This window comes from Solea solea, unplaced genomic scaffold (assembly GCF_958295425.1).
Source record: "Solea solea unplaced genomic scaffold, fSolSol10.1 scaffold_35, whole genome shotgun sequence".
Taxonomy (NCBI): domain Eukaryota; kingdom Metazoa; phylum Chordata; class Actinopteri; order Pleuronectiformes; family Soleidae; genus Solea; species Solea solea.
The window spans coordinates 365,001-388,984 of NW_026704150.1; the positions used below are offsets into that span (position 1 = coordinate 365,001).

At 52.1% G+C, this 23,984-nt stretch overlaps 49 non-coding genes across 49 annotated transcripts in view; 12 read left to right on the forward strand and 37 right to left on the reverse strand.

The window, feature by feature from the left end:
* Positions 1-44, reverse strand: part of LOC131453576 (U5 spliceosomal RNA) — a 113-nt gene extending 69 nt beyond the window's left edge. The window contains exon 1 of the small nuclear RNA XR_009238293.1: positions 1-44. This exon is cut by the window's left edge and continues 69 nt beyond it. This is a non-coding gene — a small nuclear RNA (U5 spliceosomal RNA).
* A 647-nt stretch (positions 45-691) lies between these two features.
* On the reverse strand, positions 692-855 carry LOC131453354 (U1 spliceosomal RNA). Its single transcript, XR_009238079.1, has one exon. It is a non-coding gene; the product is annotated as a U1 spliceosomal RNA (small nuclear RNA).
* Positions 856-1,257: 402 nt separating this feature from the next.
* Positions 1,258-1,376, forward strand: LOC131453329 (5S ribosomal RNA). Its single transcript, XR_009238054.1, has one exon. It is a non-coding gene; the product is annotated as a 5S ribosomal RNA (ribosomal RNA).
* Positions 1,377-1,507: 131 nt separating this feature from the next.
* LOC131453457 (U2 spliceosomal RNA) lies at positions 1,508-1,700 on the reverse strand. The gene has a single exon (XR_009238178.1). It is a non-coding gene; the product is annotated as a U2 spliceosomal RNA (small nuclear RNA).
* Positions 1,701-1,879: 179 nt separating this feature from the next.
* LOC131453577 (U5 spliceosomal RNA) lies at positions 1,880-1,992 on the reverse strand. The gene has a single exon (XR_009238294.1). It is a non-coding gene; the product is annotated as a U5 spliceosomal RNA (small nuclear RNA).
* Positions 1,993-2,639: 647 nt separating this feature from the next.
* LOC131453355 (U1 spliceosomal RNA) lies at positions 2,640-2,803 on the reverse strand. Its single transcript, XR_009238080.1, has one exon. It is a non-coding gene; the product is annotated as a U1 spliceosomal RNA (small nuclear RNA).
* Positions 2,804-3,205: 402 nt separating this feature from the next.
* LOC131453340 (5S ribosomal RNA) lies at positions 3,206-3,324 on the forward strand. The gene has a single exon (XR_009238065.1). It is a non-coding gene; the product is annotated as a 5S ribosomal RNA (ribosomal RNA).
* Positions 3,325-3,455: 131 nt separating this feature from the next.
* Positions 3,456-3,648, reverse strand: LOC131453458 (U2 spliceosomal RNA). Its single transcript, XR_009238179.1, has one exon. It is a non-coding gene; the product is annotated as a U2 spliceosomal RNA (small nuclear RNA).
* A 179-nt stretch (positions 3,649-3,827) lies between these two features.
* Positions 3,828-3,940, reverse strand: LOC131453578 (U5 spliceosomal RNA). Its single transcript, XR_009238295.1, has one exon. It is a non-coding gene; the product is annotated as a U5 spliceosomal RNA (small nuclear RNA).
* Positions 3,941-4,587: 647 nt separating this feature from the next.
* Positions 4,588-4,751, reverse strand: LOC131453356 (U1 spliceosomal RNA). Its single transcript, XR_009238081.1, has one exon. It is a non-coding gene; the product is annotated as a U1 spliceosomal RNA (small nuclear RNA).
* A 402-nt stretch (positions 4,752-5,153) lies between these two features.
* LOC131453351 (5S ribosomal RNA) lies at positions 5,154-5,272 on the forward strand. The gene has a single exon (XR_009238076.1). It is a non-coding gene; the product is annotated as a 5S ribosomal RNA (ribosomal RNA).
* A 131-nt stretch (positions 5,273-5,403) lies between these two features.
* On the reverse strand, positions 5,404-5,596 carry LOC131453523 (U2 spliceosomal RNA). The gene has a single exon (XR_009238243.1). It is a non-coding gene; the product is annotated as a U2 spliceosomal RNA (small nuclear RNA).
* A 179-nt stretch (positions 5,597-5,775) lies between these two features.
* Positions 5,776-5,888, reverse strand: LOC131453580 (U5 spliceosomal RNA). Its single transcript, XR_009238297.1, has one exon. It is a non-coding gene; the product is annotated as a U5 spliceosomal RNA (small nuclear RNA).
* A 647-nt stretch (positions 5,889-6,535) lies between these two features.
* LOC131453357 (U1 spliceosomal RNA) lies at positions 6,536-6,699 on the reverse strand. Its single transcript, XR_009238082.1, has one exon. It is a non-coding gene; the product is annotated as a U1 spliceosomal RNA (small nuclear RNA).
* Positions 6,700-7,101: 402 nt separating this feature from the next.
* On the forward strand, positions 7,102-7,220 carry LOC131453362 (5S ribosomal RNA). The gene has a single exon (XR_009238087.1). It is a non-coding gene; the product is annotated as a 5S ribosomal RNA (ribosomal RNA).
* Positions 7,221-7,351: 131 nt separating this feature from the next.
* On the reverse strand, positions 7,352-7,544 carry LOC131453459 (U2 spliceosomal RNA). The gene has a single exon (XR_009238180.1). It is a non-coding gene; the product is annotated as a U2 spliceosomal RNA (small nuclear RNA).
* Positions 7,545-7,723: 179 nt separating this feature from the next.
* Positions 7,724-7,836, reverse strand: LOC131453581 (U5 spliceosomal RNA). The gene has a single exon (XR_009238298.1). It is a non-coding gene; the product is annotated as a U5 spliceosomal RNA (small nuclear RNA).
* Positions 7,837-8,483: 647 nt separating this feature from the next.
* LOC131453358 (U1 spliceosomal RNA) lies at positions 8,484-8,647 on the reverse strand. Its single transcript, XR_009238083.1, has one exon. It is a non-coding gene; the product is annotated as a U1 spliceosomal RNA (small nuclear RNA).
* A 402-nt stretch (positions 8,648-9,049) lies between these two features.
* On the forward strand, positions 9,050-9,168 carry LOC131453374 (5S ribosomal RNA). The gene has a single exon (XR_009238098.1). It is a non-coding gene; the product is annotated as a 5S ribosomal RNA (ribosomal RNA).
* A 185-nt stretch (positions 9,169-9,353) lies between these two features.
* LOC131453460 (U2 spliceosomal RNA) lies at positions 9,354-9,546 on the reverse strand. Its single transcript, XR_009238181.1, has one exon. It is a non-coding gene; the product is annotated as a U2 spliceosomal RNA (small nuclear RNA).
* A 179-nt stretch (positions 9,547-9,725) lies between these two features.
* On the reverse strand, positions 9,726-9,838 carry LOC131453582 (U5 spliceosomal RNA). The gene has a single exon (XR_009238299.1). It is a non-coding gene; the product is annotated as a U5 spliceosomal RNA (small nuclear RNA).
* A 647-nt stretch (positions 9,839-10,485) lies between these two features.
* Positions 10,486-10,649, reverse strand: LOC131453359 (U1 spliceosomal RNA). The gene has a single exon (XR_009238084.1). It is a non-coding gene; the product is annotated as a U1 spliceosomal RNA (small nuclear RNA).
* A 402-nt stretch (positions 10,650-11,051) lies between these two features.
* Positions 11,052-11,170, forward strand: LOC131453386 (5S ribosomal RNA). Its single transcript, XR_009238110.1, has one exon. It is a non-coding gene; the product is annotated as a 5S ribosomal RNA (ribosomal RNA).
* A 131-nt stretch (positions 11,171-11,301) lies between these two features.
* Positions 11,302-11,494, reverse strand: LOC131453461 (U2 spliceosomal RNA). Its single transcript, XR_009238182.1, has one exon. It is a non-coding gene; the product is annotated as a U2 spliceosomal RNA (small nuclear RNA).
* A 179-nt stretch (positions 11,495-11,673) lies between these two features.
* On the reverse strand, positions 11,674-11,786 carry LOC131453583 (U5 spliceosomal RNA). The gene has a single exon (XR_009238300.1). It is a non-coding gene; the product is annotated as a U5 spliceosomal RNA (small nuclear RNA).
* Positions 11,787-12,433: 647 nt separating this feature from the next.
* Positions 12,434-12,597, reverse strand: LOC131453360 (U1 spliceosomal RNA). Its single transcript, XR_009238085.1, has one exon. It is a non-coding gene; the product is annotated as a U1 spliceosomal RNA (small nuclear RNA).
* Positions 12,598-12,999: 402 nt separating this feature from the next.
* On the forward strand, positions 13,000-13,118 carry LOC131453397 (5S ribosomal RNA). Its single transcript, XR_009238121.1, has one exon. It is a non-coding gene; the product is annotated as a 5S ribosomal RNA (ribosomal RNA).
* A 185-nt stretch (positions 13,119-13,303) lies between these two features.
* Positions 13,304-13,496, reverse strand: LOC131453462 (U2 spliceosomal RNA). Its single transcript, XR_009238183.1, has one exon. It is a non-coding gene; the product is annotated as a U2 spliceosomal RNA (small nuclear RNA).
* A 179-nt stretch (positions 13,497-13,675) lies between these two features.
* LOC131453584 (U5 spliceosomal RNA) lies at positions 13,676-13,788 on the reverse strand. Its single transcript, XR_009238301.1, has one exon. It is a non-coding gene; the product is annotated as a U5 spliceosomal RNA (small nuclear RNA).
* A 647-nt stretch (positions 13,789-14,435) lies between these two features.
* On the reverse strand, positions 14,436-14,599 carry LOC131453361 (U1 spliceosomal RNA). Its single transcript, XR_009238086.1, has one exon. It is a non-coding gene; the product is annotated as a U1 spliceosomal RNA (small nuclear RNA).
* Positions 14,600-15,001: 402 nt separating this feature from the next.
* Positions 15,002-15,120, forward strand: LOC131453408 (5S ribosomal RNA). Its single transcript, XR_009238132.1, has one exon. It is a non-coding gene; the product is annotated as a 5S ribosomal RNA (ribosomal RNA).
* Positions 15,121-15,269: 149 nt separating this feature from the next.
* On the reverse strand, positions 15,270-15,462 carry LOC131453479 (U2 spliceosomal RNA). Its single transcript, XR_009238200.1, has one exon. It is a non-coding gene; the product is annotated as a U2 spliceosomal RNA (small nuclear RNA).
* Positions 15,463-15,642: 180 nt separating this feature from the next.
* LOC131453530 (U5 spliceosomal RNA) lies at positions 15,643-15,754 on the reverse strand. Its single transcript, XR_009238249.1, has one exon. It is a non-coding gene; the product is annotated as a U5 spliceosomal RNA (small nuclear RNA).
* Positions 15,755-16,401: 647 nt separating this feature from the next.
* LOC131453363 (U1 spliceosomal RNA) lies at positions 16,402-16,565 on the reverse strand. Its single transcript, XR_009238088.1, has one exon. It is a non-coding gene; the product is annotated as a U1 spliceosomal RNA (small nuclear RNA).
* Positions 16,566-16,967: 402 nt separating this feature from the next.
* LOC131453419 (5S ribosomal RNA) lies at positions 16,968-17,086 on the forward strand. Its single transcript, XR_009238142.1, has one exon. It is a non-coding gene; the product is annotated as a 5S ribosomal RNA (ribosomal RNA).
* Positions 17,087-17,235: 149 nt separating this feature from the next.
* Positions 17,236-17,428, reverse strand: LOC131453480 (U2 spliceosomal RNA). Its single transcript, XR_009238201.1, has one exon. It is a non-coding gene; the product is annotated as a U2 spliceosomal RNA (small nuclear RNA).
* A 180-nt stretch (positions 17,429-17,608) lies between these two features.
* On the reverse strand, positions 17,609-17,720 carry LOC131453531 (U5 spliceosomal RNA). Its single transcript, XR_009238250.1, has one exon. It is a non-coding gene; the product is annotated as a U5 spliceosomal RNA (small nuclear RNA).
* Positions 17,721-18,367: 647 nt separating this feature from the next.
* LOC131453364 (U1 spliceosomal RNA) lies at positions 18,368-18,531 on the reverse strand. Its single transcript, XR_009238089.1, has one exon. It is a non-coding gene; the product is annotated as a U1 spliceosomal RNA (small nuclear RNA).
* A 402-nt stretch (positions 18,532-18,933) lies between these two features.
* On the forward strand, positions 18,934-19,052 carry LOC131453305 (5S ribosomal RNA). Its single transcript, XR_009238038.1, has one exon. It is a non-coding gene; the product is annotated as a 5S ribosomal RNA (ribosomal RNA).
* A 131-nt stretch (positions 19,053-19,183) lies between these two features.
* On the reverse strand, positions 19,184-19,376 carry LOC131453463 (U2 spliceosomal RNA). Its single transcript, XR_009238184.1, has one exon. It is a non-coding gene; the product is annotated as a U2 spliceosomal RNA (small nuclear RNA).
* A 180-nt stretch (positions 19,377-19,556) lies between these two features.
* LOC131453608 (U5 spliceosomal RNA) lies at positions 19,557-19,668 on the reverse strand. The gene has a single exon (XR_009238323.1). It is a non-coding gene; the product is annotated as a U5 spliceosomal RNA (small nuclear RNA).
* A 647-nt stretch (positions 19,669-20,315) lies between these two features.
* LOC131453365 (U1 spliceosomal RNA) lies at positions 20,316-20,479 on the reverse strand. The gene has a single exon (XR_009238090.1). It is a non-coding gene; the product is annotated as a U1 spliceosomal RNA (small nuclear RNA).
* Positions 20,480-20,881: 402 nt separating this feature from the next.
* On the forward strand, positions 20,882-21,000 carry LOC131453431 (5S ribosomal RNA). The gene has a single exon (XR_009238153.1). It is a non-coding gene; the product is annotated as a 5S ribosomal RNA (ribosomal RNA).
* A 131-nt stretch (positions 21,001-21,131) lies between these two features.
* LOC131453464 (U2 spliceosomal RNA) lies at positions 21,132-21,324 on the reverse strand. The gene has a single exon (XR_009238185.1). It is a non-coding gene; the product is annotated as a U2 spliceosomal RNA (small nuclear RNA).
* A 179-nt stretch (positions 21,325-21,503) lies between these two features.
* On the reverse strand, positions 21,504-21,616 carry LOC131453550 (U5 spliceosomal RNA). The gene has a single exon (XR_009238268.1). It is a non-coding gene; the product is annotated as a U5 spliceosomal RNA (small nuclear RNA).
* Positions 21,617-22,263: 647 nt separating this feature from the next.
* LOC131453392 (U1 spliceosomal RNA) lies at positions 22,264-22,427 on the reverse strand. Its single transcript, XR_009238116.1, has one exon. It is a non-coding gene; the product is annotated as a U1 spliceosomal RNA (small nuclear RNA).
* A 402-nt stretch (positions 22,428-22,829) lies between these two features.
* Positions 22,830-22,948, forward strand: LOC131453443 (5S ribosomal RNA). Its single transcript, XR_009238164.1, has one exon. It is a non-coding gene; the product is annotated as a 5S ribosomal RNA (ribosomal RNA).
* Positions 22,949-23,079: 131 nt separating this feature from the next.
* Positions 23,080-23,272, reverse strand: LOC131453466 (U2 spliceosomal RNA). Its single transcript, XR_009238187.1, has one exon. It is a non-coding gene; the product is annotated as a U2 spliceosomal RNA (small nuclear RNA).
* Positions 23,273-23,451: 179 nt separating this feature from the next.
* Positions 23,452-23,564, reverse strand: LOC131453551 (U5 spliceosomal RNA). Its single transcript, XR_009238269.1, has one exon. It is a non-coding gene; the product is annotated as a U5 spliceosomal RNA (small nuclear RNA).
* Between the last annotated feature and the right edge of the window lie 420 nt (positions 23,565-23,984).

Below are 23,984 nucleotides of genomic sequence, written 5' to 3' on the forward strand. Positions count from 1 at the left end.
TAAAAGGCGAAAGACTTGAGCATTTTGAAGAAAAACCAGAGTCAACATAGCCCCTCTCCTTGAGAGCAGCCAAGGAGTCTATCCGCCAGAGTCACCACAGTCTCGGTCGGCCCGGCCGGCCACCTTGGGACAGCCTTTCTTCAACGTTTTTGGTTTGCCGGCCAATCAACCGCCCACATTTGACTGCATGTTTGGAAGCGCATTCTTACCGTTGGTTGTGTGCTGCAGTTTTCTATCAACCGCTGAGGCTGTGGCACATTCCTCGCTCACGGGGGACACCTCCAAGGTTTAGTGGTAGATGTGAGTGCATGAGCAAAGCAGCTCTGTGTCACACCGAGCAGTACAAACTGCCGGGCCGTTTGCCAACTCCTCCGGGCTTCTGAAATGGTGAGCTGCTCCTGGCATCGCTTCAATATCAGGTCAATGTACAGGAGTGGACGGAGCAAGCGCCAAAGTATTAACCCTTGGCATGATGGCCATGGATCCATCTCCAACAATCCAGTTCTACCTACAAAGAGCCGGGAAAGGGAGCATGACATTTCCTTAGAGCTAAAAGACAACACCCACAACCATCCCATTCCCAGCAACTTGGAAAGACTGGGGACGTCGCTCTGCGAGCACGTGAGAAGCCTGGAGATGGGCACACAAGGCGGAACCTTGGGCGGCTGACCTTTGCTTACAACTACGTCATCGGGGGAGAGCGCGGACGCAGTACCCCACTAGCAAAAATTATGCAGTCAAGATTCCCACGTTTGGGGAATTTGCAGGGGTCAGCACAACCAGAGTGCAATGGCTGAGCCTCGCCCTGGGTGAACCACCTTCTTGATCATGGTATCTCCCCTGCCAGGTAAGTATGAGGTGTACTTGCCCAGCACTGGGTGGCTGTTCCCAGACACAGCTCTTTGGCTGATGGTGCAGGAAATGGATAGTCCCAGAGTCCAATGCCTTGACTCAGGTGCTCGTTAATGCTGTGCTGTGTTCAACTTCAACCTCCAGCACACATTGGAGAGGAAACACTCGACCTTTTCACTGGCATACCTGGCTGTCATTTCCTATCGATTCAGCAACAACTGCACCTGACGGCACCAACAGCAGCTTACCCATCTCGGTGTAGCTTCCTAATACTGGAATAGAGTGTAGCAGGTAGTGGCGATAAAGGCTCAAGTGCAGTGTGTTCGGAAGGCTGCCTTTTGAGCCCCTCCACGAGCAGGGGGCCTTGCCTGGTCTATAAAAGGAGTCTGTGTCACCTGCCCGTCGGCTTACGGCCACACCACCCTGAGCGCGCCCGATCTCGTCTGATCTCGGAAGCTAAGCAGGGTCGGGCCTGGTTAGTACTTGGATGGGAGACCGCCTGGGAATACCAGGTGCTGTAAGCTTTTACACTGCAGCACGCTTTTACACTGCTGCTTCCTTACAAGAAACGTGGGCTTGCAATTACGTTGACGCACGGGCACACGTTAATGTCCTTCCAGTTTCAGCCTTGCTTTGGTTTTCACAGAAAAAAAGAGAACGGTGCACCGTTCCTGGTGGCACTGCAATACCAGGTCAATGCAAGGAGTGAAGAGAGCAAGCCCAAGGTTTCACCGCCCAATGCTCAAAAATGCATTTAATATTTAATCCCCATATAGAGGACATATCAGATATTAAACTGATAAGAACAGATACTACACTTGATCTTAGCCAAAAGGCCGAGAAGCGATGGCCCACCAGTGTCTGGGGCCAACTCAAGATCTTGGCGCACAAGTTACTTGTTGTGGTGCCGTGTTTCTGAAGTGCGCATAACAAAGGCTGCTGCTGCTCACCTCCACCCCCAGGTGATCCAAGTGCACCTCTGAGCCGTGACGGACAGCTGCTTGACATTTGACACACTCAAAGGGCGCAGCCATACAGCAAAGCCCACCAAAAATAACTTAAACTCTTGGACGTACCTCTCCACGGAAGTCTTTAGTAAAAGGCGAAAGACTTGAGCATTTTGAAGAAAAACCAGAGTCAACATAGCCCCTCTCCTTGAGAGCAGCCAAGGAGTCTATCCGCCAGAGTCACCACAGTCTCGGTCGGCCCGGCCGGCCACCTTGGGACAGCCTTTCTTCAACGTTTTTGGTTTGCCGGCCAATCAACCGCCCACATTTGACTGCATGTTTGGAAGCGCATTCTTACCGTTGGTTGTGTGCTGCAGTTTTCTATCAACCGCTGAGGCTGTGGCACATTCCTCGCTCACGGGGGACACCTCCAAGGTTTAGTGGTAGATGTGAGTGCATGAGCAAAGCAGCTCTGTGTCACACCGAGCAGTACAAACTGCCGGGCCGTTTGCCAACTCCTCCGGGCTTCTGAAATGGTGAGCTGCTCCTGGCATCGCTTCAATATCAGGTCAATGTACAGGAGTGGACGGAGCAAGCGCCAAAGTATTAACCCTTGGCATGATGGCCATGGATCCATCTCCAACAATCCAGTTCTACCTACAAAGAGCCGGGAAAGGGAGCATGACATTTCCTTAGAGCTAAAAGACAACACCCACAACCATCCCATTCCCAGCAACTTGGAAAGACTGGGGACGTCGCTCTGCGAGCACGTGAGAAGCCTGGAGATGGGCACACAAGGCGGAACCTTGGGCGGCTGACCTTTGCTTACAACTACGTCATCGGGGGAGAGCGCGGACGCAGTACCCCACTAGCAAAAATTATGCAGTCAAGATTCCCACGTTTGGGGAATTTGCAGGGGTCAGCACAACCAGAGTGCAATGGCTGAGCCTCGCCCTGGGTGAACCACCTTCTTGATCATGGTATCTCCCCTGCCAGGTAAGTATGAGGTGTACTTGCCCAGCACTGGGTGGCTGTTCCCAGACACAGCTCTTTGGCTGATGGTGCAGGAAATGGATAGTCCCAGAGTCCAATGCCTTGACTCAGGTGCTCGTTAATGCTGTGCTGTGTTCAACTTCAACCTCCAGCACACATTGGAGAGGAAACACTCGACCTTTTCACTGGCATACCTGGCTGTCATTTCCTATCGATTCAGCAACAACTGCACCTGACGGCACCAACAGCAGCTTACCCATCTCGGTGTAGCTTCCTAATACTGGAATAGAGTGTAGCAGGTAGTGGCGATAAAGGCTCAAGTGCAGTGTGTTCGGAAGGCTGCCTTTTGAGCCCCTCCACGAGCAGGGGGCCTTGCCTGGTCTATAAAAGGAGTCTGTGTCACCTGCCCGTCGGCTTACGGCCACACCACCCTGAGCGCGCCCGATCTCGTCTGATCTCGGAAGCTAAGCAGGGTCGGGCCTGGTTAGTACTTGGATGGGAGACCGCCTGGGAATACCAGGTGCTGTAAGCTTTTACACTGCAGCACGCTTTTACACTGCTGCTTCCTTACAAGAAACGTGGGCTTGCAATTACGTTGACGCACGGGCACACGTTAATGTCCTTCCAGTTTCAGCCTTGCTTTGGTTTTCACAGAAAAAAAGAGAACGGTGCACCGTTCCTGGTGGCACTGCAATACCAGGTCAATGCAAGGAGTGAAGAGAGCAAGCCCAAGGTTTCACCGCCCAATGCTCAAAAATGCATTTAATATTTAATCCCCATATAGAGGACATATCAGATATTAAACTGATAAGAACAGATACTACACTTGATCTTAGCCAAAAGGCCGAGAAGCGATGGCCCACCAGTGTCTGGGGCCAACTCAAGATCTTGGCGCACAAGTTACTTGTTGTGGTGCCGTGTTTCTGAAGTGCGCATAACAAAGGCTGCTGCTGCTCACCTCCACCCCCAGGTGATCCAAGTGCACCTCTGAGCCGTGACGGACAGCTGCTTGACATTTGACACACTCAAAGGGCGCAGCCATACAGCAAAGCCCACCAAAAATAACTTAAACTCTTGGACGTACCTCTCCACGGAAGTCTTTAGTAAAAGGCGAAAGACTTGAGCATTTTGAAGAAAAACCAGAGTCAACATAGCCCCTCTCCTTGAGAGCAGCCAAGGAGTCTATCCGCCAGAGTCACCACAGTCTCGGTCGGCCCGGCCGGCCACCTTGGGACAGCCTTTCTTCAACGTTTTTGGTTTGCCGGCCAATCAACCGCCCACATTTGACTGCATGTTTGGAAGCGCATTCTTACCGTTGGTTGTGTGCTGCAGTTTTCTATCAACCGCTGAGGCTGTGGCACATTCCTCGCTCACGGGGGACACCTCCAAGGTTTAGTGGTAGATGTGAGTGCATGAGCAAAGCAGCTCTGTGTCACACCGAGCAGTACAAACTGCCGGGCCGTTTGCCAACTCCTCCGGGCTTCTGAAATGGTGAGCTGCTCCTGGCATCGCTTCAATATCAGGTCAATGTACAGGAGTGGACGGAGCAAGCGCCAAAGTATTAACCCTTGGCATGATGGCCATGGATCCATCTCCAACAATCCAGTTCTACCTACAAAGAGCCGGGAAAGGGAGCATGACATTTCCTTAGAGCTAAAAGACAACACCCACAACCATCCCATTCCCAGCAACTTGGAAAGACTGGGGACGTCGCTCTGCGAGCACGTGAGAAGCCTGGAGATGGGCACACAAGGCGGAACCTTGGGCGGCTGACCTTTGCTTACAACTACGTCATCGGGGGAGAGCGCGGACGCAGTACCCCACTAGCAAAAATTATGCAGTCAAGATTCCCACGTTTGGGGAATTTGCAGGGGTCAGCACAACCAGAGTGCAATGGCTGAGCCTCGCCCTGGGTGAACCACCTTCTTGATCATGGTATCTCCCCTGCCAGGTAAGTATGAGGTGTACTTGCCCAGCACTGGGTGGCTGTTCCCAGACACAGCTCTTTGGCTGATGGTGCAGGAAATGGATAGTCCCAGAGTCCAATGCCTTGACTCAGGTGCTCGTTAATGCTGTGCTGTGTTCAACTTCAACCTCCAGCACACATTGGAGAGGAAACACTCGACCTTTTCACTGGCATACCTGGCTGTCATTTCCTATCGATTCAGCAACAACTGCACCTGACGGCACCAACAGCAGCTTACCCATCTCGGTGTAGCTTCCTAATACTGGAATAGAGTGTAGCAGGTAGTGGCGATAAAGGCTCAAGTGCAGTGTGTTCGGAAGGCTGCCTTTTGAGCCCCTCCACGAGCAGGGGGCCTTGCCTGGTCTATAAAAGGAGTCTGTGTCACCTGCCCGTCGGCTTACGGCCACACCACCCTGAGCGCGCCCGATCTCGTCTGATCTCGGAAGCTAAGCAGGGTCGGGCCTGGTTAGTACTTGGATGGGAGACCGCCTGGGAATACCAGGTGCTGTAAGCTTTTACACTGCAGCACGCTTTTACACTGCTGCTTCCTTACAAGAAACGTGGGCTTGCAATTACGTTGACGCACGGGCACACGTTAATGTCCTTCCAGTTTCAGCCTTGCTTTGGTTTTCACAGAAAAAAAGAGAACGGTGCACCGTTCCTGGTGGCACTGCAATACCAGGTCAATGCAAGGAGTGAAGAGAGCAAGCCCAAGGTTTCACCGCCCAATGCTCAAAAATGCATTTAATATTTAATCCCCATATAGAGGACATATCAGATATTAAACTGATAAGAACAGATACTACACTTGATCTTATCCAAAAGGCCGAGAAGCGATGGCCCACCAGTGTCTGGGGCCAACTCAAGATCTTGGCGCACAAGTTACTTGTTGTGGTGCCGTGTTTCTGAAGTGCGCATAACAAAGGCTGCTGCTGCTCACCTCCACCCCCAGGTGATCCAAGTGCACCTCTGAGCCGTGACGGACAGCTGCTTGACATTTGACACACTCAAAGGGCGCAGCCATACAGCAAAGCCCACCAAAAATAACTTAAACTCTTGGACGTACCTCTCCACGGAAGTCTTTAGTAAAAGGCGAAAGACTTGAGCATTTTGAAGAAAAACCAGAGTCAACATAGCCCCTCTCCTTGAGAGCAGCCAAGGAGTCTATCCGCCAGAGTCACCACAGTCTCGGTCGGCCCGGCCGGCCACCTTGGGACAGCCTTTCTTCAACGTTTTTGGTTTGCCGGCCAATCAACCGCCCACATTTGACTGCATGTTTGGAAGCGCATTCTTACCGTTGGTTGTGTGCTGCAGTTTTCTATCAACCGCTGAGGCTGTGGCACATTCCTCGCTCACGGGGGACACCTCCAAGGTTTAGTGGTAGATGTGAGTGCATGAGCAAAGCAGCTCTGTGTCACACCGAGCAGTACAAACTGCCGGGCCGTTTGCCAACTCCTCCGGGCTTCTGAAATGGTGAGCTGCTCCTGGCATCGCTTCAATATCAGGTCAATGTACAGGAGTGGACGGAGCAAGCGCCAAAGTATTAACCCTTGGCATGATGGCCATGGATCCATCTCCAACAATCCAGTTCTACCTACAAAGAGCCGGGAAAGGGAGCATGACATTTCCTTAGAGCTAAAAGACAACACCCACAACCATCCCATTCCCAGCAACTTGGAAAGACTGGGGACGTCGCTCTGCGAGCACGTGAGAAGCCTGGAGATGGGCACACAAGGCGGAACCTTGGGCGGCTGACCTTTGCTTACAACTACGTCATCGGGGGAGAGCGCGGACGCAGTACCCCACTAGCAAAAATTATGCAGTCAAGATTCCCACGTTTGGGGAATTTGCAGGGGTCAGCACAACCAGAGTGCAATGGCTGAGCCTCGCCCTGGGTGAACCACCTTCTTGATCATGGTATCTCCCCTGCCAGGTAAGTATGAGGTGTACTTGCCCAGCACTGGGTGGCTGTTCCCAGACACAGCTCTTTGGCTGATGGTGCAGGAAATGGATAGTCCCAGAGTCCAATGCCTTGACTCAGGTGCTCGTTAATGCTGTGCTGTGTTCAACTTCAACCTCCAGCACACATTGGAGAGGAAACACTCGACCTTTTCACTGGCATACCTGGCTGTCATTTCCTATCGATTCAGCAACAACTGCACCTGACGGCACCAACAGCAGCTTACCCATCTCGGTGTAGCTTCCTAATACTGGAATAGAGTGTAGCAGGTAGTGGCGATAAAGGCTCAAGTGCAGTGTGTTCGGAAGGCTGCCTTTTGAGCCCCTCCACGAGCAGGGGGCCTTGCCTGGTCTATAAAAGGAGTCTGTGTCACCTGCCCGTCGGCTTACGGCCACACCACCCTGAGCGCGCCCGATCTCGTCTGATCTCGGAAGCTAAGCAGGGTCGGGCCTGGTTAGTACTTGGATGGGAGACCGCCTGGGAATACCAGGTGCTGTAAGCTTTTACACTGCAGCACGCTTTTACACTGCTGCTTCCTTACAAGAAACGTGGGCTTGCAATTACGTTGACGCACGGGCACACGTTAATGTCCTTCCAGTTTCAGCCTTGCTTTGGTTTTCACAGAAAAAAAGAGAACGGTGCACCGTTCCTGGTGGCACTGCAATACCAGGTCAATGCAAGGAGTGAAGAGAGCAAGCCCAAGGTTTCACCGCCCAATGCTCAAAAATGCATTTAATATTTAATCCCCATATAGAGGACATATCAGATATTAAACTGATAAGAACAGATACTACACTTGATCTTAGCCAAAAGGCCGAGAAGCGATGGCCCACCAGTGTCTGGGGCCAACTCAAGATCTTGGCGCACAAGTTACTTGTTGTGGTGCCGTGTTTCTGAAGTGCGCATAACAAAGGCTGCTGCTGCTCACCTCCACCCCCAGGTGATCCAAGTGCACCTCTGAGCCGTGACGGACAGCTGCTTGACATTTGACACACTCAAAGGGCGCAGCCATACAGCAAAGCCCACCAAAAATAACTTAAACTCTTGGACGTACCTCTCCACGGAAGTCTTTAGTAAAAGGCGAAAGACTTGAGCATTTTGAAGAAAAACCAGAGTCAACATAGCCCCTCTCCTTGAGAGCTGCCAAGGAGTCTATCCGCCAGAGTCACCACAGTCTCGGTCGGCCCGGCCGGCCACCTTGGGACAGCCTTTCTTCAACGTTTTTGGTTTGCCGGCCAATCAACCGCCCACATTTGACTGCATGTTTGGAAGCGCATTCTTACCGTTGGTTGTGTGCTGCAGTTTTCTATCAACCGCTGAGGCTGTGGCACATTCCTCGCTCACGGGGGACACCTCCAAGGTTTAGTGGTAGATGTGAGTGCATGAGCAAAGCAGCTCTGTGTCACACCGAGCAGTACAAACTGCCGGGCCGTTTGCCAACTCCTCCGGGCTTCTGAAATGGTGAGCTGCTCCTGGCATCGCTTCAATATCAGGTCAATGTACAGGAGTGGACGGAGCAAGCGCCAAAGTATTAACCCTTGGCATGATGGCCATGGATCCATCTCCAACAATCCAGTTCTACCTACAAAGAGCCGGGAAAGGGAGCATGACATTTCCTTAGAGCTAAAAGACAACACCCACAACCATCCCATTCCCAGCAACTTGGAAAGACTGGGGACGTCGCTCTGCGAGCACGTGAGAAGCCTGGAGATGGGCACACAAGGCGGAACCTTGGGCGGCTGACCTTTGCTTACAACTACGTCATCGGGGGAGAGCGCGGACGCAGTACCCCACTAGCAAAAATTATGCAGTCAAGATTCCCACGTTTGGGGAATTTGCAGGGGTCAGCACAACCAGAGTGCAATGGCTGAGCCTCGCCCTGGGTGAACCACCTTCTTGATCATGGTATCTCCCCTGCCAGGTAAGTATGAGGTGTACTTGCCCAGCACTGGGTGGCTGTTCCCAGACACAGCTCTTTGGCTGATGGTGCAGGAAATGGATAGTCCCAGAGTCCAATGCCTTGACTCAGGTGCTCGTTAATGCTGTGCTGTGTTCAACTTCAACCTCCAGCACACATTGGAGAGGAAACACTCGACCTTTTCACTGGCATACCTGGCTGTCATTTCCTATCGATTCAGCAACAACTGCACCTGACGGCACCAACAGCAGCTTACCCATCTCGGTGTAGCTTCCTAATACTGGAATAGAGTGTAGCAGGTAGTGGCGATAAAGGCTCAAGTGCAGTGTGTTCGGAAGGCTGCCTTTTGAGCCCCTCCACGAGCAGGGGGCCTTGCCTGGTCTATAAAAGGAGTCTGTGTCACCTGCCCGTCAGCTTACGGCCACACCACCCTGAGCGCGCCCGATCTCGTCTGATCTCGGAAGCTAAGCAGGGTCGGGCCTGGTTAGTACTTGGATGGGAGACCGCCTGGGAATACCAGGTGCTGTAAGCTTTTACACTGCAGCACGCTTTTACACTGCAGCACGCTTTTACACTGCAGCACGCTTTTACACTGCAGCACGCTTTTACACTGCTGCTTCCTTACAAGAAACGTGGGCTTGCAATTACGTTGACGCACGGGCACACGTTAATGTCCTTCCAGTTTCAGCCTTGCTTTGGTTTTCACAGAAAAAAAGAGAACGGTGCACCGTTCCTGGTGGCACTGCAATACCAGGTCAATGCAAGGAGTGAAGAGAGCAAGCCCAAGGTTTCACCGCCCAATGCTCAAAAATGCATTTAATATTTAATCCCCATATAGAGGACATATCAGATATTAAACTGATAAGAACAGATACTACACTTGATCTTAGCCAAAAGGCCGAGAAGCGATGGCCCACCAGTGTCTGGGGCCAACTCAAGATCTTGGCGCACAAGTTACTTGTTGTGGTGCCGTGTTTCTGAAGTGCGCATAACAAAGGCTGCTGCTGCTCACCTCCACCCCCAGGTGATCCAAGTGCACCTCTGAGCCGTGACGGACAGCTGCTTGACATTTGACACACTCAAAGGGCGCAGCCATACAGCAAAGCCCACCAAAAATAACTTAAACTCTTGGACGTACCTCTCCACGGAAGTCTTTAGTAAAAGGCGAAAGACTTGAGCATTTTGAAGAAAAACCAGAGTCAACATAGCCCCTCTCCTTGAGAGCAGCCAAGGAGTCTATCCGCCAGAGTCACCACAGTCTCGGTCGGCCCGGCCGGCCACCTTGGGACAGCCTTTCTTCAACGTTTTTGGTTTGCCGGCCAATCAACCGCCCACATTTGACTGCATGTTTGGAAGCGCATTCTTACCGTTGGTTGTGTGCTGCAGTTTTCTATCAACCGCTGAGGCTGTGGCACATTCCTCGCTCACGGGGGACACCTCCAAGGTTTAGTGGTAGATGTGAGTGCATGAGCAAAGCAGCTCTGTGTCACACCGAGCAGTACAAACTGCCGGGCCGTTTGCCAACTCCTCCGGGCTTCTGAAATGGTGAGCTGCTCCTGGCATCGCTTCAATATCAGGTCAATGTACAGGAGTGGACGGAGCAAGCGCCAAAGTATTAACCCTTGGCATGATGGCCATGGATCCATCTCCAACAATCCAGTTCTACCTACAAAGAGCCGGGAAAGGGAGCATGACATTTCCTTAGAGCTAAAAGACAACACCCACAACCATCCCATTCCCAGCAACTTGGAAAGACTGGGGACGTCGCTCTGCGAGCACGTGAGAAGCCTGGAGATGGGCACACAAGGCGGAACCTTGGGCGGCTGACCTTTGCTTACAACTACGTCATCGGGGGAGAGCGCGGACGCAGTACCCCACTAGCAAAAATTATGCAGTCAAGATTCCCACGTTTGGGGAATTTGCAGGGGTCAGCACAACCAGAGTGCAATGGCTGAGCCTCGCCCTGGGTGAACCACCTTCTTGATCATGGTATCTCCCCTGCCAGGTAAGTATGAGGTGTACTTGCCCAGCACTGGGTGGCTGTTCCCAGACACAGCTCTTTGGCTGATGGTGCAGGAAATGGATAGTCCCAGAGTCCAATGCCTTGACTCAGGTGCTCGTTAATGCTGTGCTGTGTTCAACTTCAACCTCCAGCACACATTGGAGAGGAAACACTCGACCTTTTCACTGGCATACCTGGCTGTCATTTCCTATCGATTCAGCAACAACTGCACCTGACGGCACCAACAGCAGCTTACCCATCTCGGTGTAGCTTCCTAATACTGGAATAGAGTGTAGCAGGTAGTGGCGATAAAGGCTCAAGTGCAGTGTGTTCGGAAGGCTGCCTTTTGAGCCCCTCCACGAGCAGGGGGCCTTGCCTGGTCTATAAAAGGAGTCTGTGTCACCTGCCCGTCGGCTTACGGCCACACCACCCTGAGCGCGCCCGATCTCGTCTGATCTCGGAAGCTAAGCAGGGTCGGGCCTGGTTAGTACTTGGATGGGAGACCGCCTGGGAATACCAGGTGCTGTAAGCTTTTACACTGCAGCACGCTTTTACACTGCTGCTTCCTTACAAGAAACGTGGGCTTGCAATTACGTTGACGCACGGGCACACGTTAATGTCCTTCCAGTTTCAGCCTTGCTTTGGTTTTCACAGAAAAAAAGAGAACGGTGCACCGTTCCTGGTGGCACTGCAATACCAGGTCAATGCAAGGAGTGAAGAGAGCAAGCCCAAGGTTTCACCGCCCAATGCTCAAAAATGCATTTAATATTTAATCCCCATATAGAGGACATATCAGATATTAAACTGATAAGAACAGATACTACACTTGATCTTAGCCAAAAGGCCGAGAAGCGATGGCCCACCAGTGTCTGGGGCCAACTCAAGATCTTGGCGCACAAGTTACTTGTTGTGGTGCCGTGTTTCTGAAGTGCGCATAACAAAGGCTGCTGCTGCTCACCTCCACCCCCAGGTGATCCAAGTGCACCTCTGAGCCGTGACGGACAGCTGCTTGACATTTGACACACTCAAAGGGCGCAGCCATACAGCAAAGCCCACCAAAAATAACTTAAACTCTTGGACGTACCTCTCCACGGAAGTCTTTAGTAAAAGGCGAAAGACTTGAGCATTTTGAAGAAAAACCAGAGTCAACATAGCCCCTCTCCTTGAGAGCTGCCAAGGAGTCTATCCGCCAGAGTCACCACAGTCTCGGTCGGCCCGGCCGGCCACCTTGGGACAGCCTTTCTTCAACGTTTTTGGTTTGCCGGCCAATCAACCGCCCACATTTGACTGCATGTTTGGAAGCGCATTCTTACCGTTGGTTGTGTGCTGCAGTTTTCTATCAACCGCTGAGGCTGTGGCACATTCCTCGCTCACGGGGGACACCTCCAAGGTTTAGTGGTAGATGTGAGTGCATGAGCAAAGCAGCTCTGTGTCACACCGAGCAGTACAAACTGCCGGGCCGTTTGCCAACTCCTCCGGGCTTCTGAAATGGTGAGCTGCTCCTGGCATCGCTTCAATATCAGGTCAATGTACAGGAGTGGACGGAGCAAGCGCCAAAGTATTAACCCTTGGCATGATGGCCATGGATCCATCTCCAACAATCCAGTTCTACCTACAAAGAGCCGGGAAAGGGAGCATGACATTTCCTTAGAGCTAAAAGACAACACCCACAACCATCCCATTCCCAGCAACTTGGAAAGACTGGGGACGTCGCTCTGCGAGCACGTGAGAAGCCTGGAGATGGGCACACAAGGCGGAACCTTGGGCGGCTGACCTTTGCTTACAACTACGTCATCGGGGGAGAGCGCGGACGCAGTACCCCACTAGCAAAAATTATGCAGTCAAGATTCCCACGTTTGGGGAATTTGCAGGGGTCAGCACAACCAGAGTGCAATGGCTGAGCCTCGCCCTGGGTGAACCACCTTCTTGATCATGGTATCTCCCCTGCCAGGTAAGTATGAGGTGTACTTGCCCAGCACTGGGTGGCTGTTCCCAGACACAGCTCTTTGGCTGATGGTGCAGGAAATGGATAGTCCCAGAGTCCAATGCCTTGACTCAGGTGCTCGTTAATGCTGTGCTGTGTTCAACTTCAACCTCCAGCACACATTGGAGAGGAAACACTCGACCTTTTCACTGGCATACCTGGCTGTCATTTCCTATCGATTCAGCAACAACTGCACCTGACGGCACCAACAGCAGCTTACCCATCTCGGTGTAGCTTCCTAATACTGGAATAGAGTGTAGCAGGTAGTGGCGATAAAGGCTCAAGTGCAGTGTGTTCGGAAGGCTGCCTTTTGAGCCCCTCCACGAGCAGGGGGCCTTGCCTGGTCTATAAAAGGAGTCTGTGTCACCTGCCCGTCAGCTTACGGCCACACCACCCTGAGCGCGCCCGATCTCGTCTGATCTCGGAAGCTAAGCAGGGTCGGGCCTGGTTAGTACTTGGATGGGAGACCGCCTGGGAATACCAGGTGCTGTAAGCTTTTACACTGCAGCACGCTTTTACACTGCAGCACGCTTTTACACTGCAGCACGCTTTTACACTGCAGCACGCTTTTACACTGCTGCTTCCTTACAAGAAACGTGGGCTTGCAATTACGTTGACGCACGGGCACACGTTAATGTCCTTCCAGTTTCAGCCTTGCTTTGGTTTTCACAGAAAAAAAGAGAACGGTGCACCGTTCCTGGTGGCACTGCAATACCAGGTCAATGCAAGGAGTGAAGAGAGCAAGCCCAAGGTTTCACCGCCCAATGCTCAAAAATGCATTTAATATTTAATCCCCATATAGAGGACATATCAGATATTAAACTGATAAGAACAGATACTACACTTGATCTTAGCCAAAAGGCCGAGAAGCGATGGCCCACCAGTGTCTGGGGCCAACTCAAGATCTTGGCGCACAAGTTACTTGTTGTGGTGCCGTGTTTCTGAAGTGCGCATAACAAAGGCTGCTGCTGCTCACCTCCACCCCCAGGTGATCCAAGTGCACCTCTGAGCCGTGACGGACAGCTGCTTGACATTTGACACACTCAAAGGGCGCAGCCATACAGCAAAGCCCACCAAAAATAACTTAAACTCTTGGACGTACCTCTCCACGGAAGTCTTTAGTAAAAGGCGAAAGACTTGAGCATTTTGAAGAAAAACCAGAGTCAACATAGCCCCTCTCCTTGAGAGCAGCCAAGGAGTCTATCCGCCAGAGTCACCACAGTCTCGGTCGGCCCGGCCGGCCACCTTGGGACAGCCTTTCTTCAACGTTTTTGGTTTGCCGGCCAATCAACCGCCCACATTTGACTGCATGTTTGGAAGCGCATTCTTACCGTTGGTTGTGTGCTGCAGTTTTCTATCAACCGCTGAGGCTGTGGCACATTCCTCGCTCACGGGGGACACCTCCAAGGTTTAGTGGTAGATGTGAGTGCATGAGCAAAGCAGCTCTGTGTCACACCGAGCAGTACAAACTGCTGGGCCGTTTGCCAACTCCTCCGGGCTTCTGAAATGGTGAGCTGCTCCTGGCATCGCTTCAATATCAGGTCAATGTACAGGAGTGGACGGAGCAAGCGCCAAAGTATTAACCCTTGGCATGATGGCCATGGATCCATCTCCAACAATCCAGTTCTACCTACAAAGAGCCGGGAAAGGGAGCATGACATTTCCTTAGAGCTAAAAGACAACACCCACAACCATCCCATTCCCAGCAACTTGGAAAGACTGGGGACGTCGCTCTGCGAGCACGTGAGAAGCCTGGAGATGGGCACACAAGGCGGAACCTTGGGCGGCTGACCTTTGCTTACAACTACGTCATCGGGGGAGAGCGCGGACGCAGTACCCCACTAGCAAAAATTATGCAGTCAAGATTCCCACGTTTGGGGAATTTGCAGGGGTCAGCACAACCAGAGTGCAATGGCTGAGCCTCGCCCTGGGTGAACCACCTTCTTGATCATGGTATCTCCCCTGCCAGGTAAGTATGAGGTGTACTTGCCCAGCACTGGGTGGCTGTTCCCAGACACAGCTCTTTGGCTGATGGTGCAGGAAATGGATAGTCCCAGAGTCCAATGCCTTGACTCAGGTGCTCGTTAATGCTGTGCTGTGTTCAACTTCAACCTCCAGCACACATTGGAGAGGAAACACTCGACCTTTTCACTGGCATACCTGGCTGTCATTTCCTATCGATTCAGCAACAACTGCACCTGACGGCACCAACAGCAGCTTACCCATCTCGGTGTAGCTTCCTAATACTGGAATAGAGTGTAGCAGGTAGTGGCGATAAAGGCTCAAGTGCAGTGTGTTCGGAAGGCTGCCTTTTGAGCCCCTCCACGAGCAGGGGGCCTTGCCTGGTCTATAAAAGGAGTCTGTGTCACCTGCCCGTCGGCTTACGGCCACACCACCCTGAGCGCGCCCGATCTCGTCTGATCTCGGAAGCTAAGCAGGGTCGGGCCTGGTTAGTACTTGGATGGGAGACCGCCTGGGAATACCAGGTGCTGTAAGCTTTTACACTGCAGCACGCTTTTACACTGCAGCACGCTTTTACACTGCTGCTTCCTTACAAGAAACGTGGGCTTGCAATTACGTTGACGCACGGGCACACGTTAATGTCCTTCCAGTTTCAGCCTTGCTTTGGTTTTCACAGAAAAAAAGAGAACGGTGCACCGTTCCTGGTGGCACTGCAATACCAGGTCAATGCAAGGAGTGAAGAGAGCAAGCCCAAGGTTTCACCGCCCAATGCTCAAAAATGCATTTAATATTTAATCCCCATATAGAGAACATATCAGATATTAAACTGATAAGAACAGATACTACACTTGATCTTAGCCAAAAGGCCGAGAAGCGATGGCCCACCAGTGTCTGGGGCCAACTCAAGATCTTGGCGCACAAGTTACTTGTTGTGGTGCCGTGTTTCTGAAGTGCGCATAACAAAGGCTGCTACTGCTCACCTCCACCCCCAGGTGATCCAAGTGCACCTCTGAGCCGTGACGGACAGCTGCTTGACATTTGACACACTCAAAGGGCGCAGACATACAGCAAAGCCCACCAAAAATAACTTAAACTCTTGGACGTTCCTCTCCACGGAAGTCTTTAGTAAAAGGCGAAAGACTTGAGCATTTTGAAGAAAAACCAGAGTCAACATAGCCCCTCTCCTTGAGAGCAGCCAAGGAGTCTATCCGCCAGAGTCACCACAGTCTTGGTCGGCCCGGCCGGCCACCTTGGGACAGCCTTTCTTCAACGTTTTTGGTTTGCCGGCCAATCAACCGCCCACATTTGACTGCATGTTTGGAAGCGCATTCTTACCGTTGGTTGTGTGCTGCAGTTTTCTATCAACCGCTGAGGCTGTGGCACATTCCTCGCTCACGGGGGACACCTCCAAGGTTTAGTGGTAGATGTGAGTGCATGAGCAAAGCAGCTCTGTGTCACACCGAGCAGTACAAACTGCCGGGCCGTTTGCCAACTCCTCCGGGCTTCTGAAATGGTGAGCTGCTCCTGGCATCGCTTCAATATCAGGTCAATGTACAGGAGTGGACGGAGCAAGCGCCAAAGTATTAACCCTTGGCATGATGGCCATGGATCCATCTCCAACAATCCAGTTCTACCTACAAAGAGCCGGGAAAGGGAGCATGACATTTCCTTAGAGCTAAAAGACAACACCCACAACCATCCCATTCCCAGCAACTTGGAAAGACTGGGGACGTCGCTCTGCGAGCACGTGAGAAGCCTGGAGATGGGCACACAAGGCGGAACCTTGGGCGGCTGACCTTTGCTTACAACTACGTCATCGGGGGAGAGCGCGGACGCAGTACCCCACTAGCAAAAATTATGCAGTCAAGATTCCCACGTTTGGGGAATTTGCAGGGGTCAGCACAACCAGAGTGCAATGGCTGAGCCTCGCCCTGGGTGAACCACCTTCTTGATCATGGTATCTCCCCTGCCAGGTAAGTATGAGGTGTACTTGCCCAGCACTGGGTGGCTGTTCCCAGACACAGCTCTTTGGCTGATGGTGCAGGAAATGGATAGTCCCAGAGTCCAATGCCTTGACTCAGGTGCTCGTTAATGCTGTGCTGTGTTCAACTTCAACCTCCAGCACACATTGGAGAGGAAACACTCGACCTTTTCACTGGCATACCTGGCTGTCATTTCCTATCGATTCAGCAACAACTGCACCTGACGGCACCAACAGCAGCTTACCCATCTCGGTGTAGCTTCCTAATACTGGAATAGAGTGTAGCAGGTAGTGGCGATAAAGGCTCAAGTGCAGTGTGTTCGGAAGGCTGCCTTTTGAGCCCCTCCACGAGCAGGGGGCCTTGCCTGGTCTATAAAAGGAGTCTGTGTCACCTGCCCGTCGGCTTACGGCCACACCACCCTGAGCGCGCCCGATCTCGTCTGATCTCGGAAGCTAAGCAGGGTCGGGCCTGGTTAGTACTTGGATGGGAGACCGCCTGGGAATACCAGGTGCTGTAAGCTTTTACACTGCAGCACGCTTTTACACTGCAGCACGCTTTTACACTGCTGCTTCCTTACAAGAAACGTGGGCTTGCAATTACGTTGACGCACGGGCACACGTTAATGTCCTTCCAGTTTCAGCCTTGCTTTGGTTTTCACAGAAAAAAAGAGAACGGTGCACCGTTCCTGGTGGCACTGCAATACCAGGTCAATGCAAGGAGTGAAGAGAGCAAGCCCAAGGTTTCACCGCCCAATGCTCAAAAATGCATTTAATATTTAATCCCCATATAGAGAACATATCAGATATTAAACTGATAAGAACAGATACTACACTTGATCTTAGCCAAAAGGCCGAGAAGCGATGGCCCACCAGTGTCTGGGGCCAACTCAAGATCTTGGCGCACAAGTTACTTGTTGTGGTGCCGTGTTTCTGAAGTGCGCATAACAAAGGCTGCTGCTGCTCACCTCCACCCCCAGGTGATCCAAGTGCACCTCTGAGCCGTGACGGACAGCTGCTTGACATTTGACACACTCAAAGGGCGCAGACATACAGCAAAGCCCACCAAAAATAACTTAAACTCTTGGACGTTCCTCTCCACGGAAGTCTTTAGTAAAAGGCGAAAGACTTGAGCATTTTGAAGAAAAACCAGAGTCAACATAGCCCCTCTCCTTGAGAGCAGCCAACGAGTCTATCCGCCAGAGTCACCACAGTCTCGGTCGGCCCGGCCGGCCACCTTGGGACAGCCTTTCTTCAACGTTTTTGGTTTGCCGGCCAATCAACCGCCCACATTTGACTGCATGTTTGGAAGCGCATTCTTACCGTTGGTTGTGTGCTGCAGTTTTCTATCAACCGCTGAGGCTGTGGCACATTCCTCGCTCACGGGGGACACCTCCAAGGTTTAGTGGTAGATGTGAGTGCATGAGCAAAGCAGCTCTGTGTCACACCGAGCAGTACAAACTGCCGGGCCGTTTGCCAACTCCTCCGGGCTTCTGAAATGGTGAGCTGCTCCTGGCATCGCTTCAATATCAGGTCAATGTACAGGAGTGGACGGAGCAAGCGCCAAAGTATTAACCCTTGGCATGATGGCCATGGATCCATCTCCAACAATCCAGTTCTACCTACAAAGAGCCGGGAAAGGGAGCATGACATTTCCTTAGAGCTAAAAGACAACACCCACAACCATCCCATTCCCAGCAACTTGGAAAGACTGGGGACGTCGCTCTGCGAGCACGTGAGAAGCCTGGAGATGGGCACACAAGGCGGAACCTTGGGCGGCTGACCTTTGCTTACAACTACGTCATCGGGGGAGAGCGCGGACGCAGTACCCCACTAGCAAAAATTATGCAGTCAAGATTCCCACGTTTGGGGAATTTGCAGGGGTCAGCACAACCAGAGTGCAATGGCTGAGCCTCGCCCTGGGTGAACCACCTTCTTGATCATGGTATCTCCCCTGCCAGGTAAGTATGAGGTGTACTTGCCCAGCACTGGGTGGCTGTTCCCAGACACAGCTCTTTGGCTGATGGTGCAGGAAATGGATAGTCCCAGAGTCCAATGCCTTGACTCAGGTGCTCGTTAATGCTGTGCTGTGTTCAACTTCAACCTCCAGCACACATTGGAGAGGAAACACTCGACCTTTTCACTGGCATACCTGGCTGTCATTTCCTATCGATTCAGCAACAACTGCACCTGACGGCACCAACAGCAGCTTACCCATCTCGGTGTAGCTTCCTAATACTGGAATAGAGTGTAGCAGGTAGTGGCGATAAAGGCTCAAGTGCAGTGTGTTCGGAAGGCTGCCTTTTGAGCCCCTCCACGAGCAGGGGGCCTTGCCTGGTCTATAAAAGGAGTCTGTGTCACCTGCCCGTCGGCTTACGGCCACACCACCCTGAGCACGCCCGATCTAGTCTGATCTCGGAAGCTAAGCAGGGTCGGGCCTGGTTAGTACTTGGATGGGAGACCGCCTGGGAATACCAGGTGCTGTAAGCTTTTACACTGCAGCACGCTTTTACACTGCTGCTTCCTTACAAGAAACGTGGGCTTGCAATTACGTTGACGCACGGGCACACGTTAATGTCCTTCCAGTTTCAGCCTTGCTTTGGTTTTCACAGAAAAAAAGAGAACGGTGCACCGTTCCTGGTGGCACTGCAATACCAGGTCAATGCAAGGAGTGAAGAGAGCAAGCCCAAGGTTTCACCGCCCAATGCTCAAAAATGCATTTAATATTTAATCCCCATATAGAGGACATATCAGATATTAAACTGATAAGAACAGATACTACACTTGATCTTAGCCAAAAGGCCGAGAAGCGATGGCCCACCAGTGTCTGGGGCCAACTCAAGATCTTGGCGCACAAGTTACTTGTTGTGGTGCCGTGTTTCTGAAGTGCGCATAACAAAGGCTGCTGCTGCTCACCTCCACCCCCAGGTGATCTAAGTGCACCTCTGAGCCGTGACGGACAGCTGCTTGACATTTGACACACTCAAAGGGCGCAGACATACAGCAAAGCCCACCAAAAATAACTTAAACTCTTGGACGTTCCTCTCCACGGAATTCTTTAGTAAAAGGCGAAAGACTTGAGCATTTTGAAGAAAAACCAGAGTCAACATAGCCCCTCTCCTTGAGAGCAGCCAAGGAGTCTATCCGCCAGAGTCACCACAGTCTCGGTCGGCCCGGCCGGCCACCTTGGGACAGCCTTTCTTCAACGTTTTTGGTTTGCCGGCCAATCAACCGCCCACATTTGACTGCATGTTTGGAAGCGCATTCTTACCGTTGGTTGTGTGCTGCAGTTTTCTATCAACCGCTGAGGCTGTGGCACATTCCTCGCTCACGGGGGACACCTCCAAGGTTTAGTGGTAGATGTGAGTGCATGAGCAAAGCAGCTCTGTGTCACACCGAGCAGTACAAACTGCCGGGCCGTTTCCCAACTCCTCCGGGCTTCTGAAATGGTGAGCTGCTCCTGGCATCGCTTCAATATCAGGTCAATGTACAGGAGTGGACGGAGCAAGCGCCAAAGTATTAACCCTTGGCATGATGGCCATGGATCCATCTCCAACAATCCAGTTCTACCTACAAAGAGCCGGGAAAGGGAGCATGACATTTCCTTAGAGCTAAAAGACAACACCCACAACCATCCCATTCCCAGCAACTTGGAAAGACTGGGGACGTCGCTCTGCGAGCACGTGAGAAGCCTGGAGATGGGCACACAAGGCGGAACCTTGGGCGGCTGACCTTTGCTTACAACTACGTCATCGGGGGAGAGCGCGGACGCAGTACCCCACTAGCAAAAATTATGCAGTCAAGATTCCCACGTTTGGGGAATTTGCAGGGGTCAGCACAACCAGAGTGCAATGGCTGAGCCTCGCCCTGGGTGAACCACCTTCTTGATCATGGTATCTCCCCTGCCAGGTAAGTATGAGGTGTACTTGCCCAGCACTGGGTGGCTGTTCCCAGACACAGCTCTTTGGCTGATGGTGCAGGAAATGGATAGTCCCAGAGTCCAATGCCTTGACTCAGGTGCTCGTTAATGCTGTGCTGTGTTCAACTTCACCCTCCAGCACACATTGGAGAGGAAACACTCGACCTTTTCACTGGCATACCTGGCTGTCATTTCCTATCGATTCAGCAACAACTGCACCTGACGGCACCAACAGCAGCTTACCCATCTCGGTGTAGCTTCCTAATACTGGAATAGAGTGTAGCAGGTAGTGGCGATAAAGGCTCAAGTGCAGTGTGTTCGGAAGGCTGCCTTTTGAGCCCCTCCACGAGCAGGGGGCCTTGCCTGGTCTATAAAAGGAGTCTGTGTCACCTGCCCGTCGGCTTACGGCCACACCACCCTGAGCGCGCCCGATCTCGTCTGATCTCGGAAGCTAAGCAGGGTCGGGCCTGGTTAGTACTTGGATGGGAGACCGCCTGGGAATACCAGGTGCTGTAAGCTTTTACACTGCAGCACGCTTTTACACTGCTGCTTCCTTACAAGAAACGTGGGCTTGCAATTACGTTGACGCACGGGCACACGTTAATGTCCTTCCAGTTTCAGCCTTGCTTTGGTTTTCACAGAAAAAAAGAGAACGGTGCACCGTTCCTGGTGGCACTGCAATACCAGGTCAATGCAAGGAGTGAAGAGAGCAAGCCCAAGGTTTCACCGCCCAATGCTCAAAAATGCATTTAATATTTAATCCCCATATAGAGGACATATCAGATATTAAACTGATAAGAACAGATACTACACTTGATCTTAGCCAAAAGGCCGAGAAGCGATGGCCCACCAGTGTCTGGGGCCAACTCAAGATCTTGGCGCACAAGTTACTTGTTGTGGTGCCGTGTTTCTGAAGTGCGCATAACAAAGGCTGCTGCTGCTCACCTCCACCCCCAGGTGATCTAAGTGCACCTCTGAGCCGTGACGGACAGCTGCTTGACATTTGACACACTCAAAGGGCGCAGCCATACAGCAAAGCCCACCAAAAATAACTTAAACTCTTGGACGTTCCTCTCCACGGAAGTCTTTAGTAAAAGGCGAAAGACTTGAGCATTTTGAAGAAAAACCAGAGTCAACATAGCCCCTCTCCTTGAGAGCAGCCAAGGAGTCTATCCGCCAGAGTCACCACAGTCTCGGTCGGCCCGGCCGGCCACCTTGGGACAGCCTTTCTTCAACGTTTTTGGTTTGCCGGCCAATCAACCGCCCACATTTGACTGCATGTTTGGAAGCGCATTCTTACCGTTGGTTGTGTGCTGCAGTTTTCTATCAACCGCTGAGGCTGTGGCACATTCCTCGCTCACGGGGGACACCTCCAAGGTTTAGTGGTAGATGTGAGTGCATGAGCAAAGCAGCTCTGTGTCACACCGAGCAGTACAAACTGCCGGGCCGTTTCCCAACTCCTCCGGGCTTCTGAAATGGTGAGCTGCTCCTGGCATCGCTTCAATATCAGGTCAATGTACAGGAGTGGACGGAGCAAGCGCCAAAGTATTAACCCTTGGCATGATGGCCATGGATCCATCTCCAACAATCCAGTTCTACCTACAAAGAGCCGGGAAAGGGAGCATGACATTTCCTTAGAGCTAAAAGACAACACCCACAACCATCCCATTCCCAGCAACTTGGAAAGACTGGGGACGTCGCTCTGCGAGCACGTGAGAAGCCTGGAGATGGGCACACAAGGCGGAACCTTGGGCGGCTGACCTTTGCTTACAACTACGTCATCGGGAGAGAGCGCGGACGCAGTACCCCACTAGCAAAAATTATGCAGTCAAGATTCCCACGTTTGGGGAATTTGCAGGGGTCAGCACAACCAGAGTGCAATGGCTGAGCCTCGCCCTGGGTGAACCACCTTCTTGATCATGGTATCTCCCCTGCCAGGTAAGTATGAGGTGTACTTGCCCAGCACTGGGTGGCTGTTCCCAGACACAGCTCTTTGGCTGATGGTGCAGGAAATGGATAGTCCCAGAGTCCAATGCCTTGACTCAGGTGCTCGTTAATGCTGTGCTGTGTTCAACTTCAACCTCCAGCACACATTGGAGAGGAAACACTCGACCTTTTCACTGGCATACCTGGCTGTCATTTCCTATCGATTCAGCAACAACTGCACCTGACGGCACCAACAGCAGCTTACCCATCTCGGTGTAGCTTCCTAATACTGGAATAGAGTGTAGCAGGTAGTGGCGATAAAGGCTCAAGTGCAGTGTGTTCGGAAGGCTGCCTTTTGAGCCCCTCCACGAGCAGGGGGCCTTGCCTGGTCTATAAAAGGAGTCTGTGTCACCTGCCCGTCGGCTTACGGCCACACCACCCTGAGCGCGCCCGATCTCGTCTGATCTCGGAAGCTAAGCAGGGTCGGGCCTGGTTAGTACTTGGATGGGAGACCGCCTGGGAATACCAGGTGCTGTAAGCTTTTACACTGCAGCACGCTTTTACACTGCTGCTTCCTTACAAGAAACGTGGGCTTGCAATTACGTAGACGCACGGGCACACGTTAATGTCCTTCCAGTTTCAGCCTTGCTTTGGTTTTCACAGAAAAAAAGAGAACGGTGCACCGTTCCTGGTGGCACTGCAATACCAGGTCAATGCAAGGAGTGAAGAGAGCAAGCCCAAGGTTTCACCGCCCAATGCTCAAAAATGCATTTAATATTTAATCCCCATATAGAGGACATATCAGATATTAAACTGATAAGAACAGATACTACACTTGATCTTAGCCAAAAGGCCGAGAAGCGATGGCCCACCAGTGTCTGGGGCCAACTCAAGATCTTGGCGCACAAGTTACTTGTTGTGGTGCCGTGTTTCTGAAGTGCGCATAACAAAGGCTGCTGCTGCTCACCTCCACCCCCAGGTGATCTAAGTGCACCTCTGAGCCGTGACGGACAGCTGCTTGACATTTGACACACTCAAAGGGCGCAGCCATACAGCAAAGCCCACCAAAAATAACTTAAACTCTTGGACGTTCCTCTCCACGGAAGTCTTTAGTAAAAGGCGAAAGACTTGAGCATTTTGAAGAAAAACCAGAGTCAACATAGCCCCTCTCCTTGAGAGCAGCCAAGGAGTCTATCCGCCAGAGTCACCACAGTCTCGGTCGGCCCGGCCGGCCACCTTGGGACAGCCTTTCTTCAACGTTTTTGGTTTGCCGGCCAATCAACCGCCCACATTTGACTGCATGTTTGGAAGCGCATTCTTACCGTTGGTTGTGTGCTGCAGTTTTCTATCAACCGCTGAGGCTGTGGCACATTCCTCGCTCACGGGGGACACCTCCAAGGTTTAGTGGTAGATGTGAGTGCATGAGCAAAGCAGCTCTGTGTCACACCGAGCAGTACAAACTGCCGGGCCGTTTCCCAACTCCTCCGGGCTTCTGAAATGGTGAGCTGCTCCTGGCATCGCTTCAATATCAGGTCAATGTACAGGAGTGGACGGAGCAAGCGCCAAAGTATTAACCC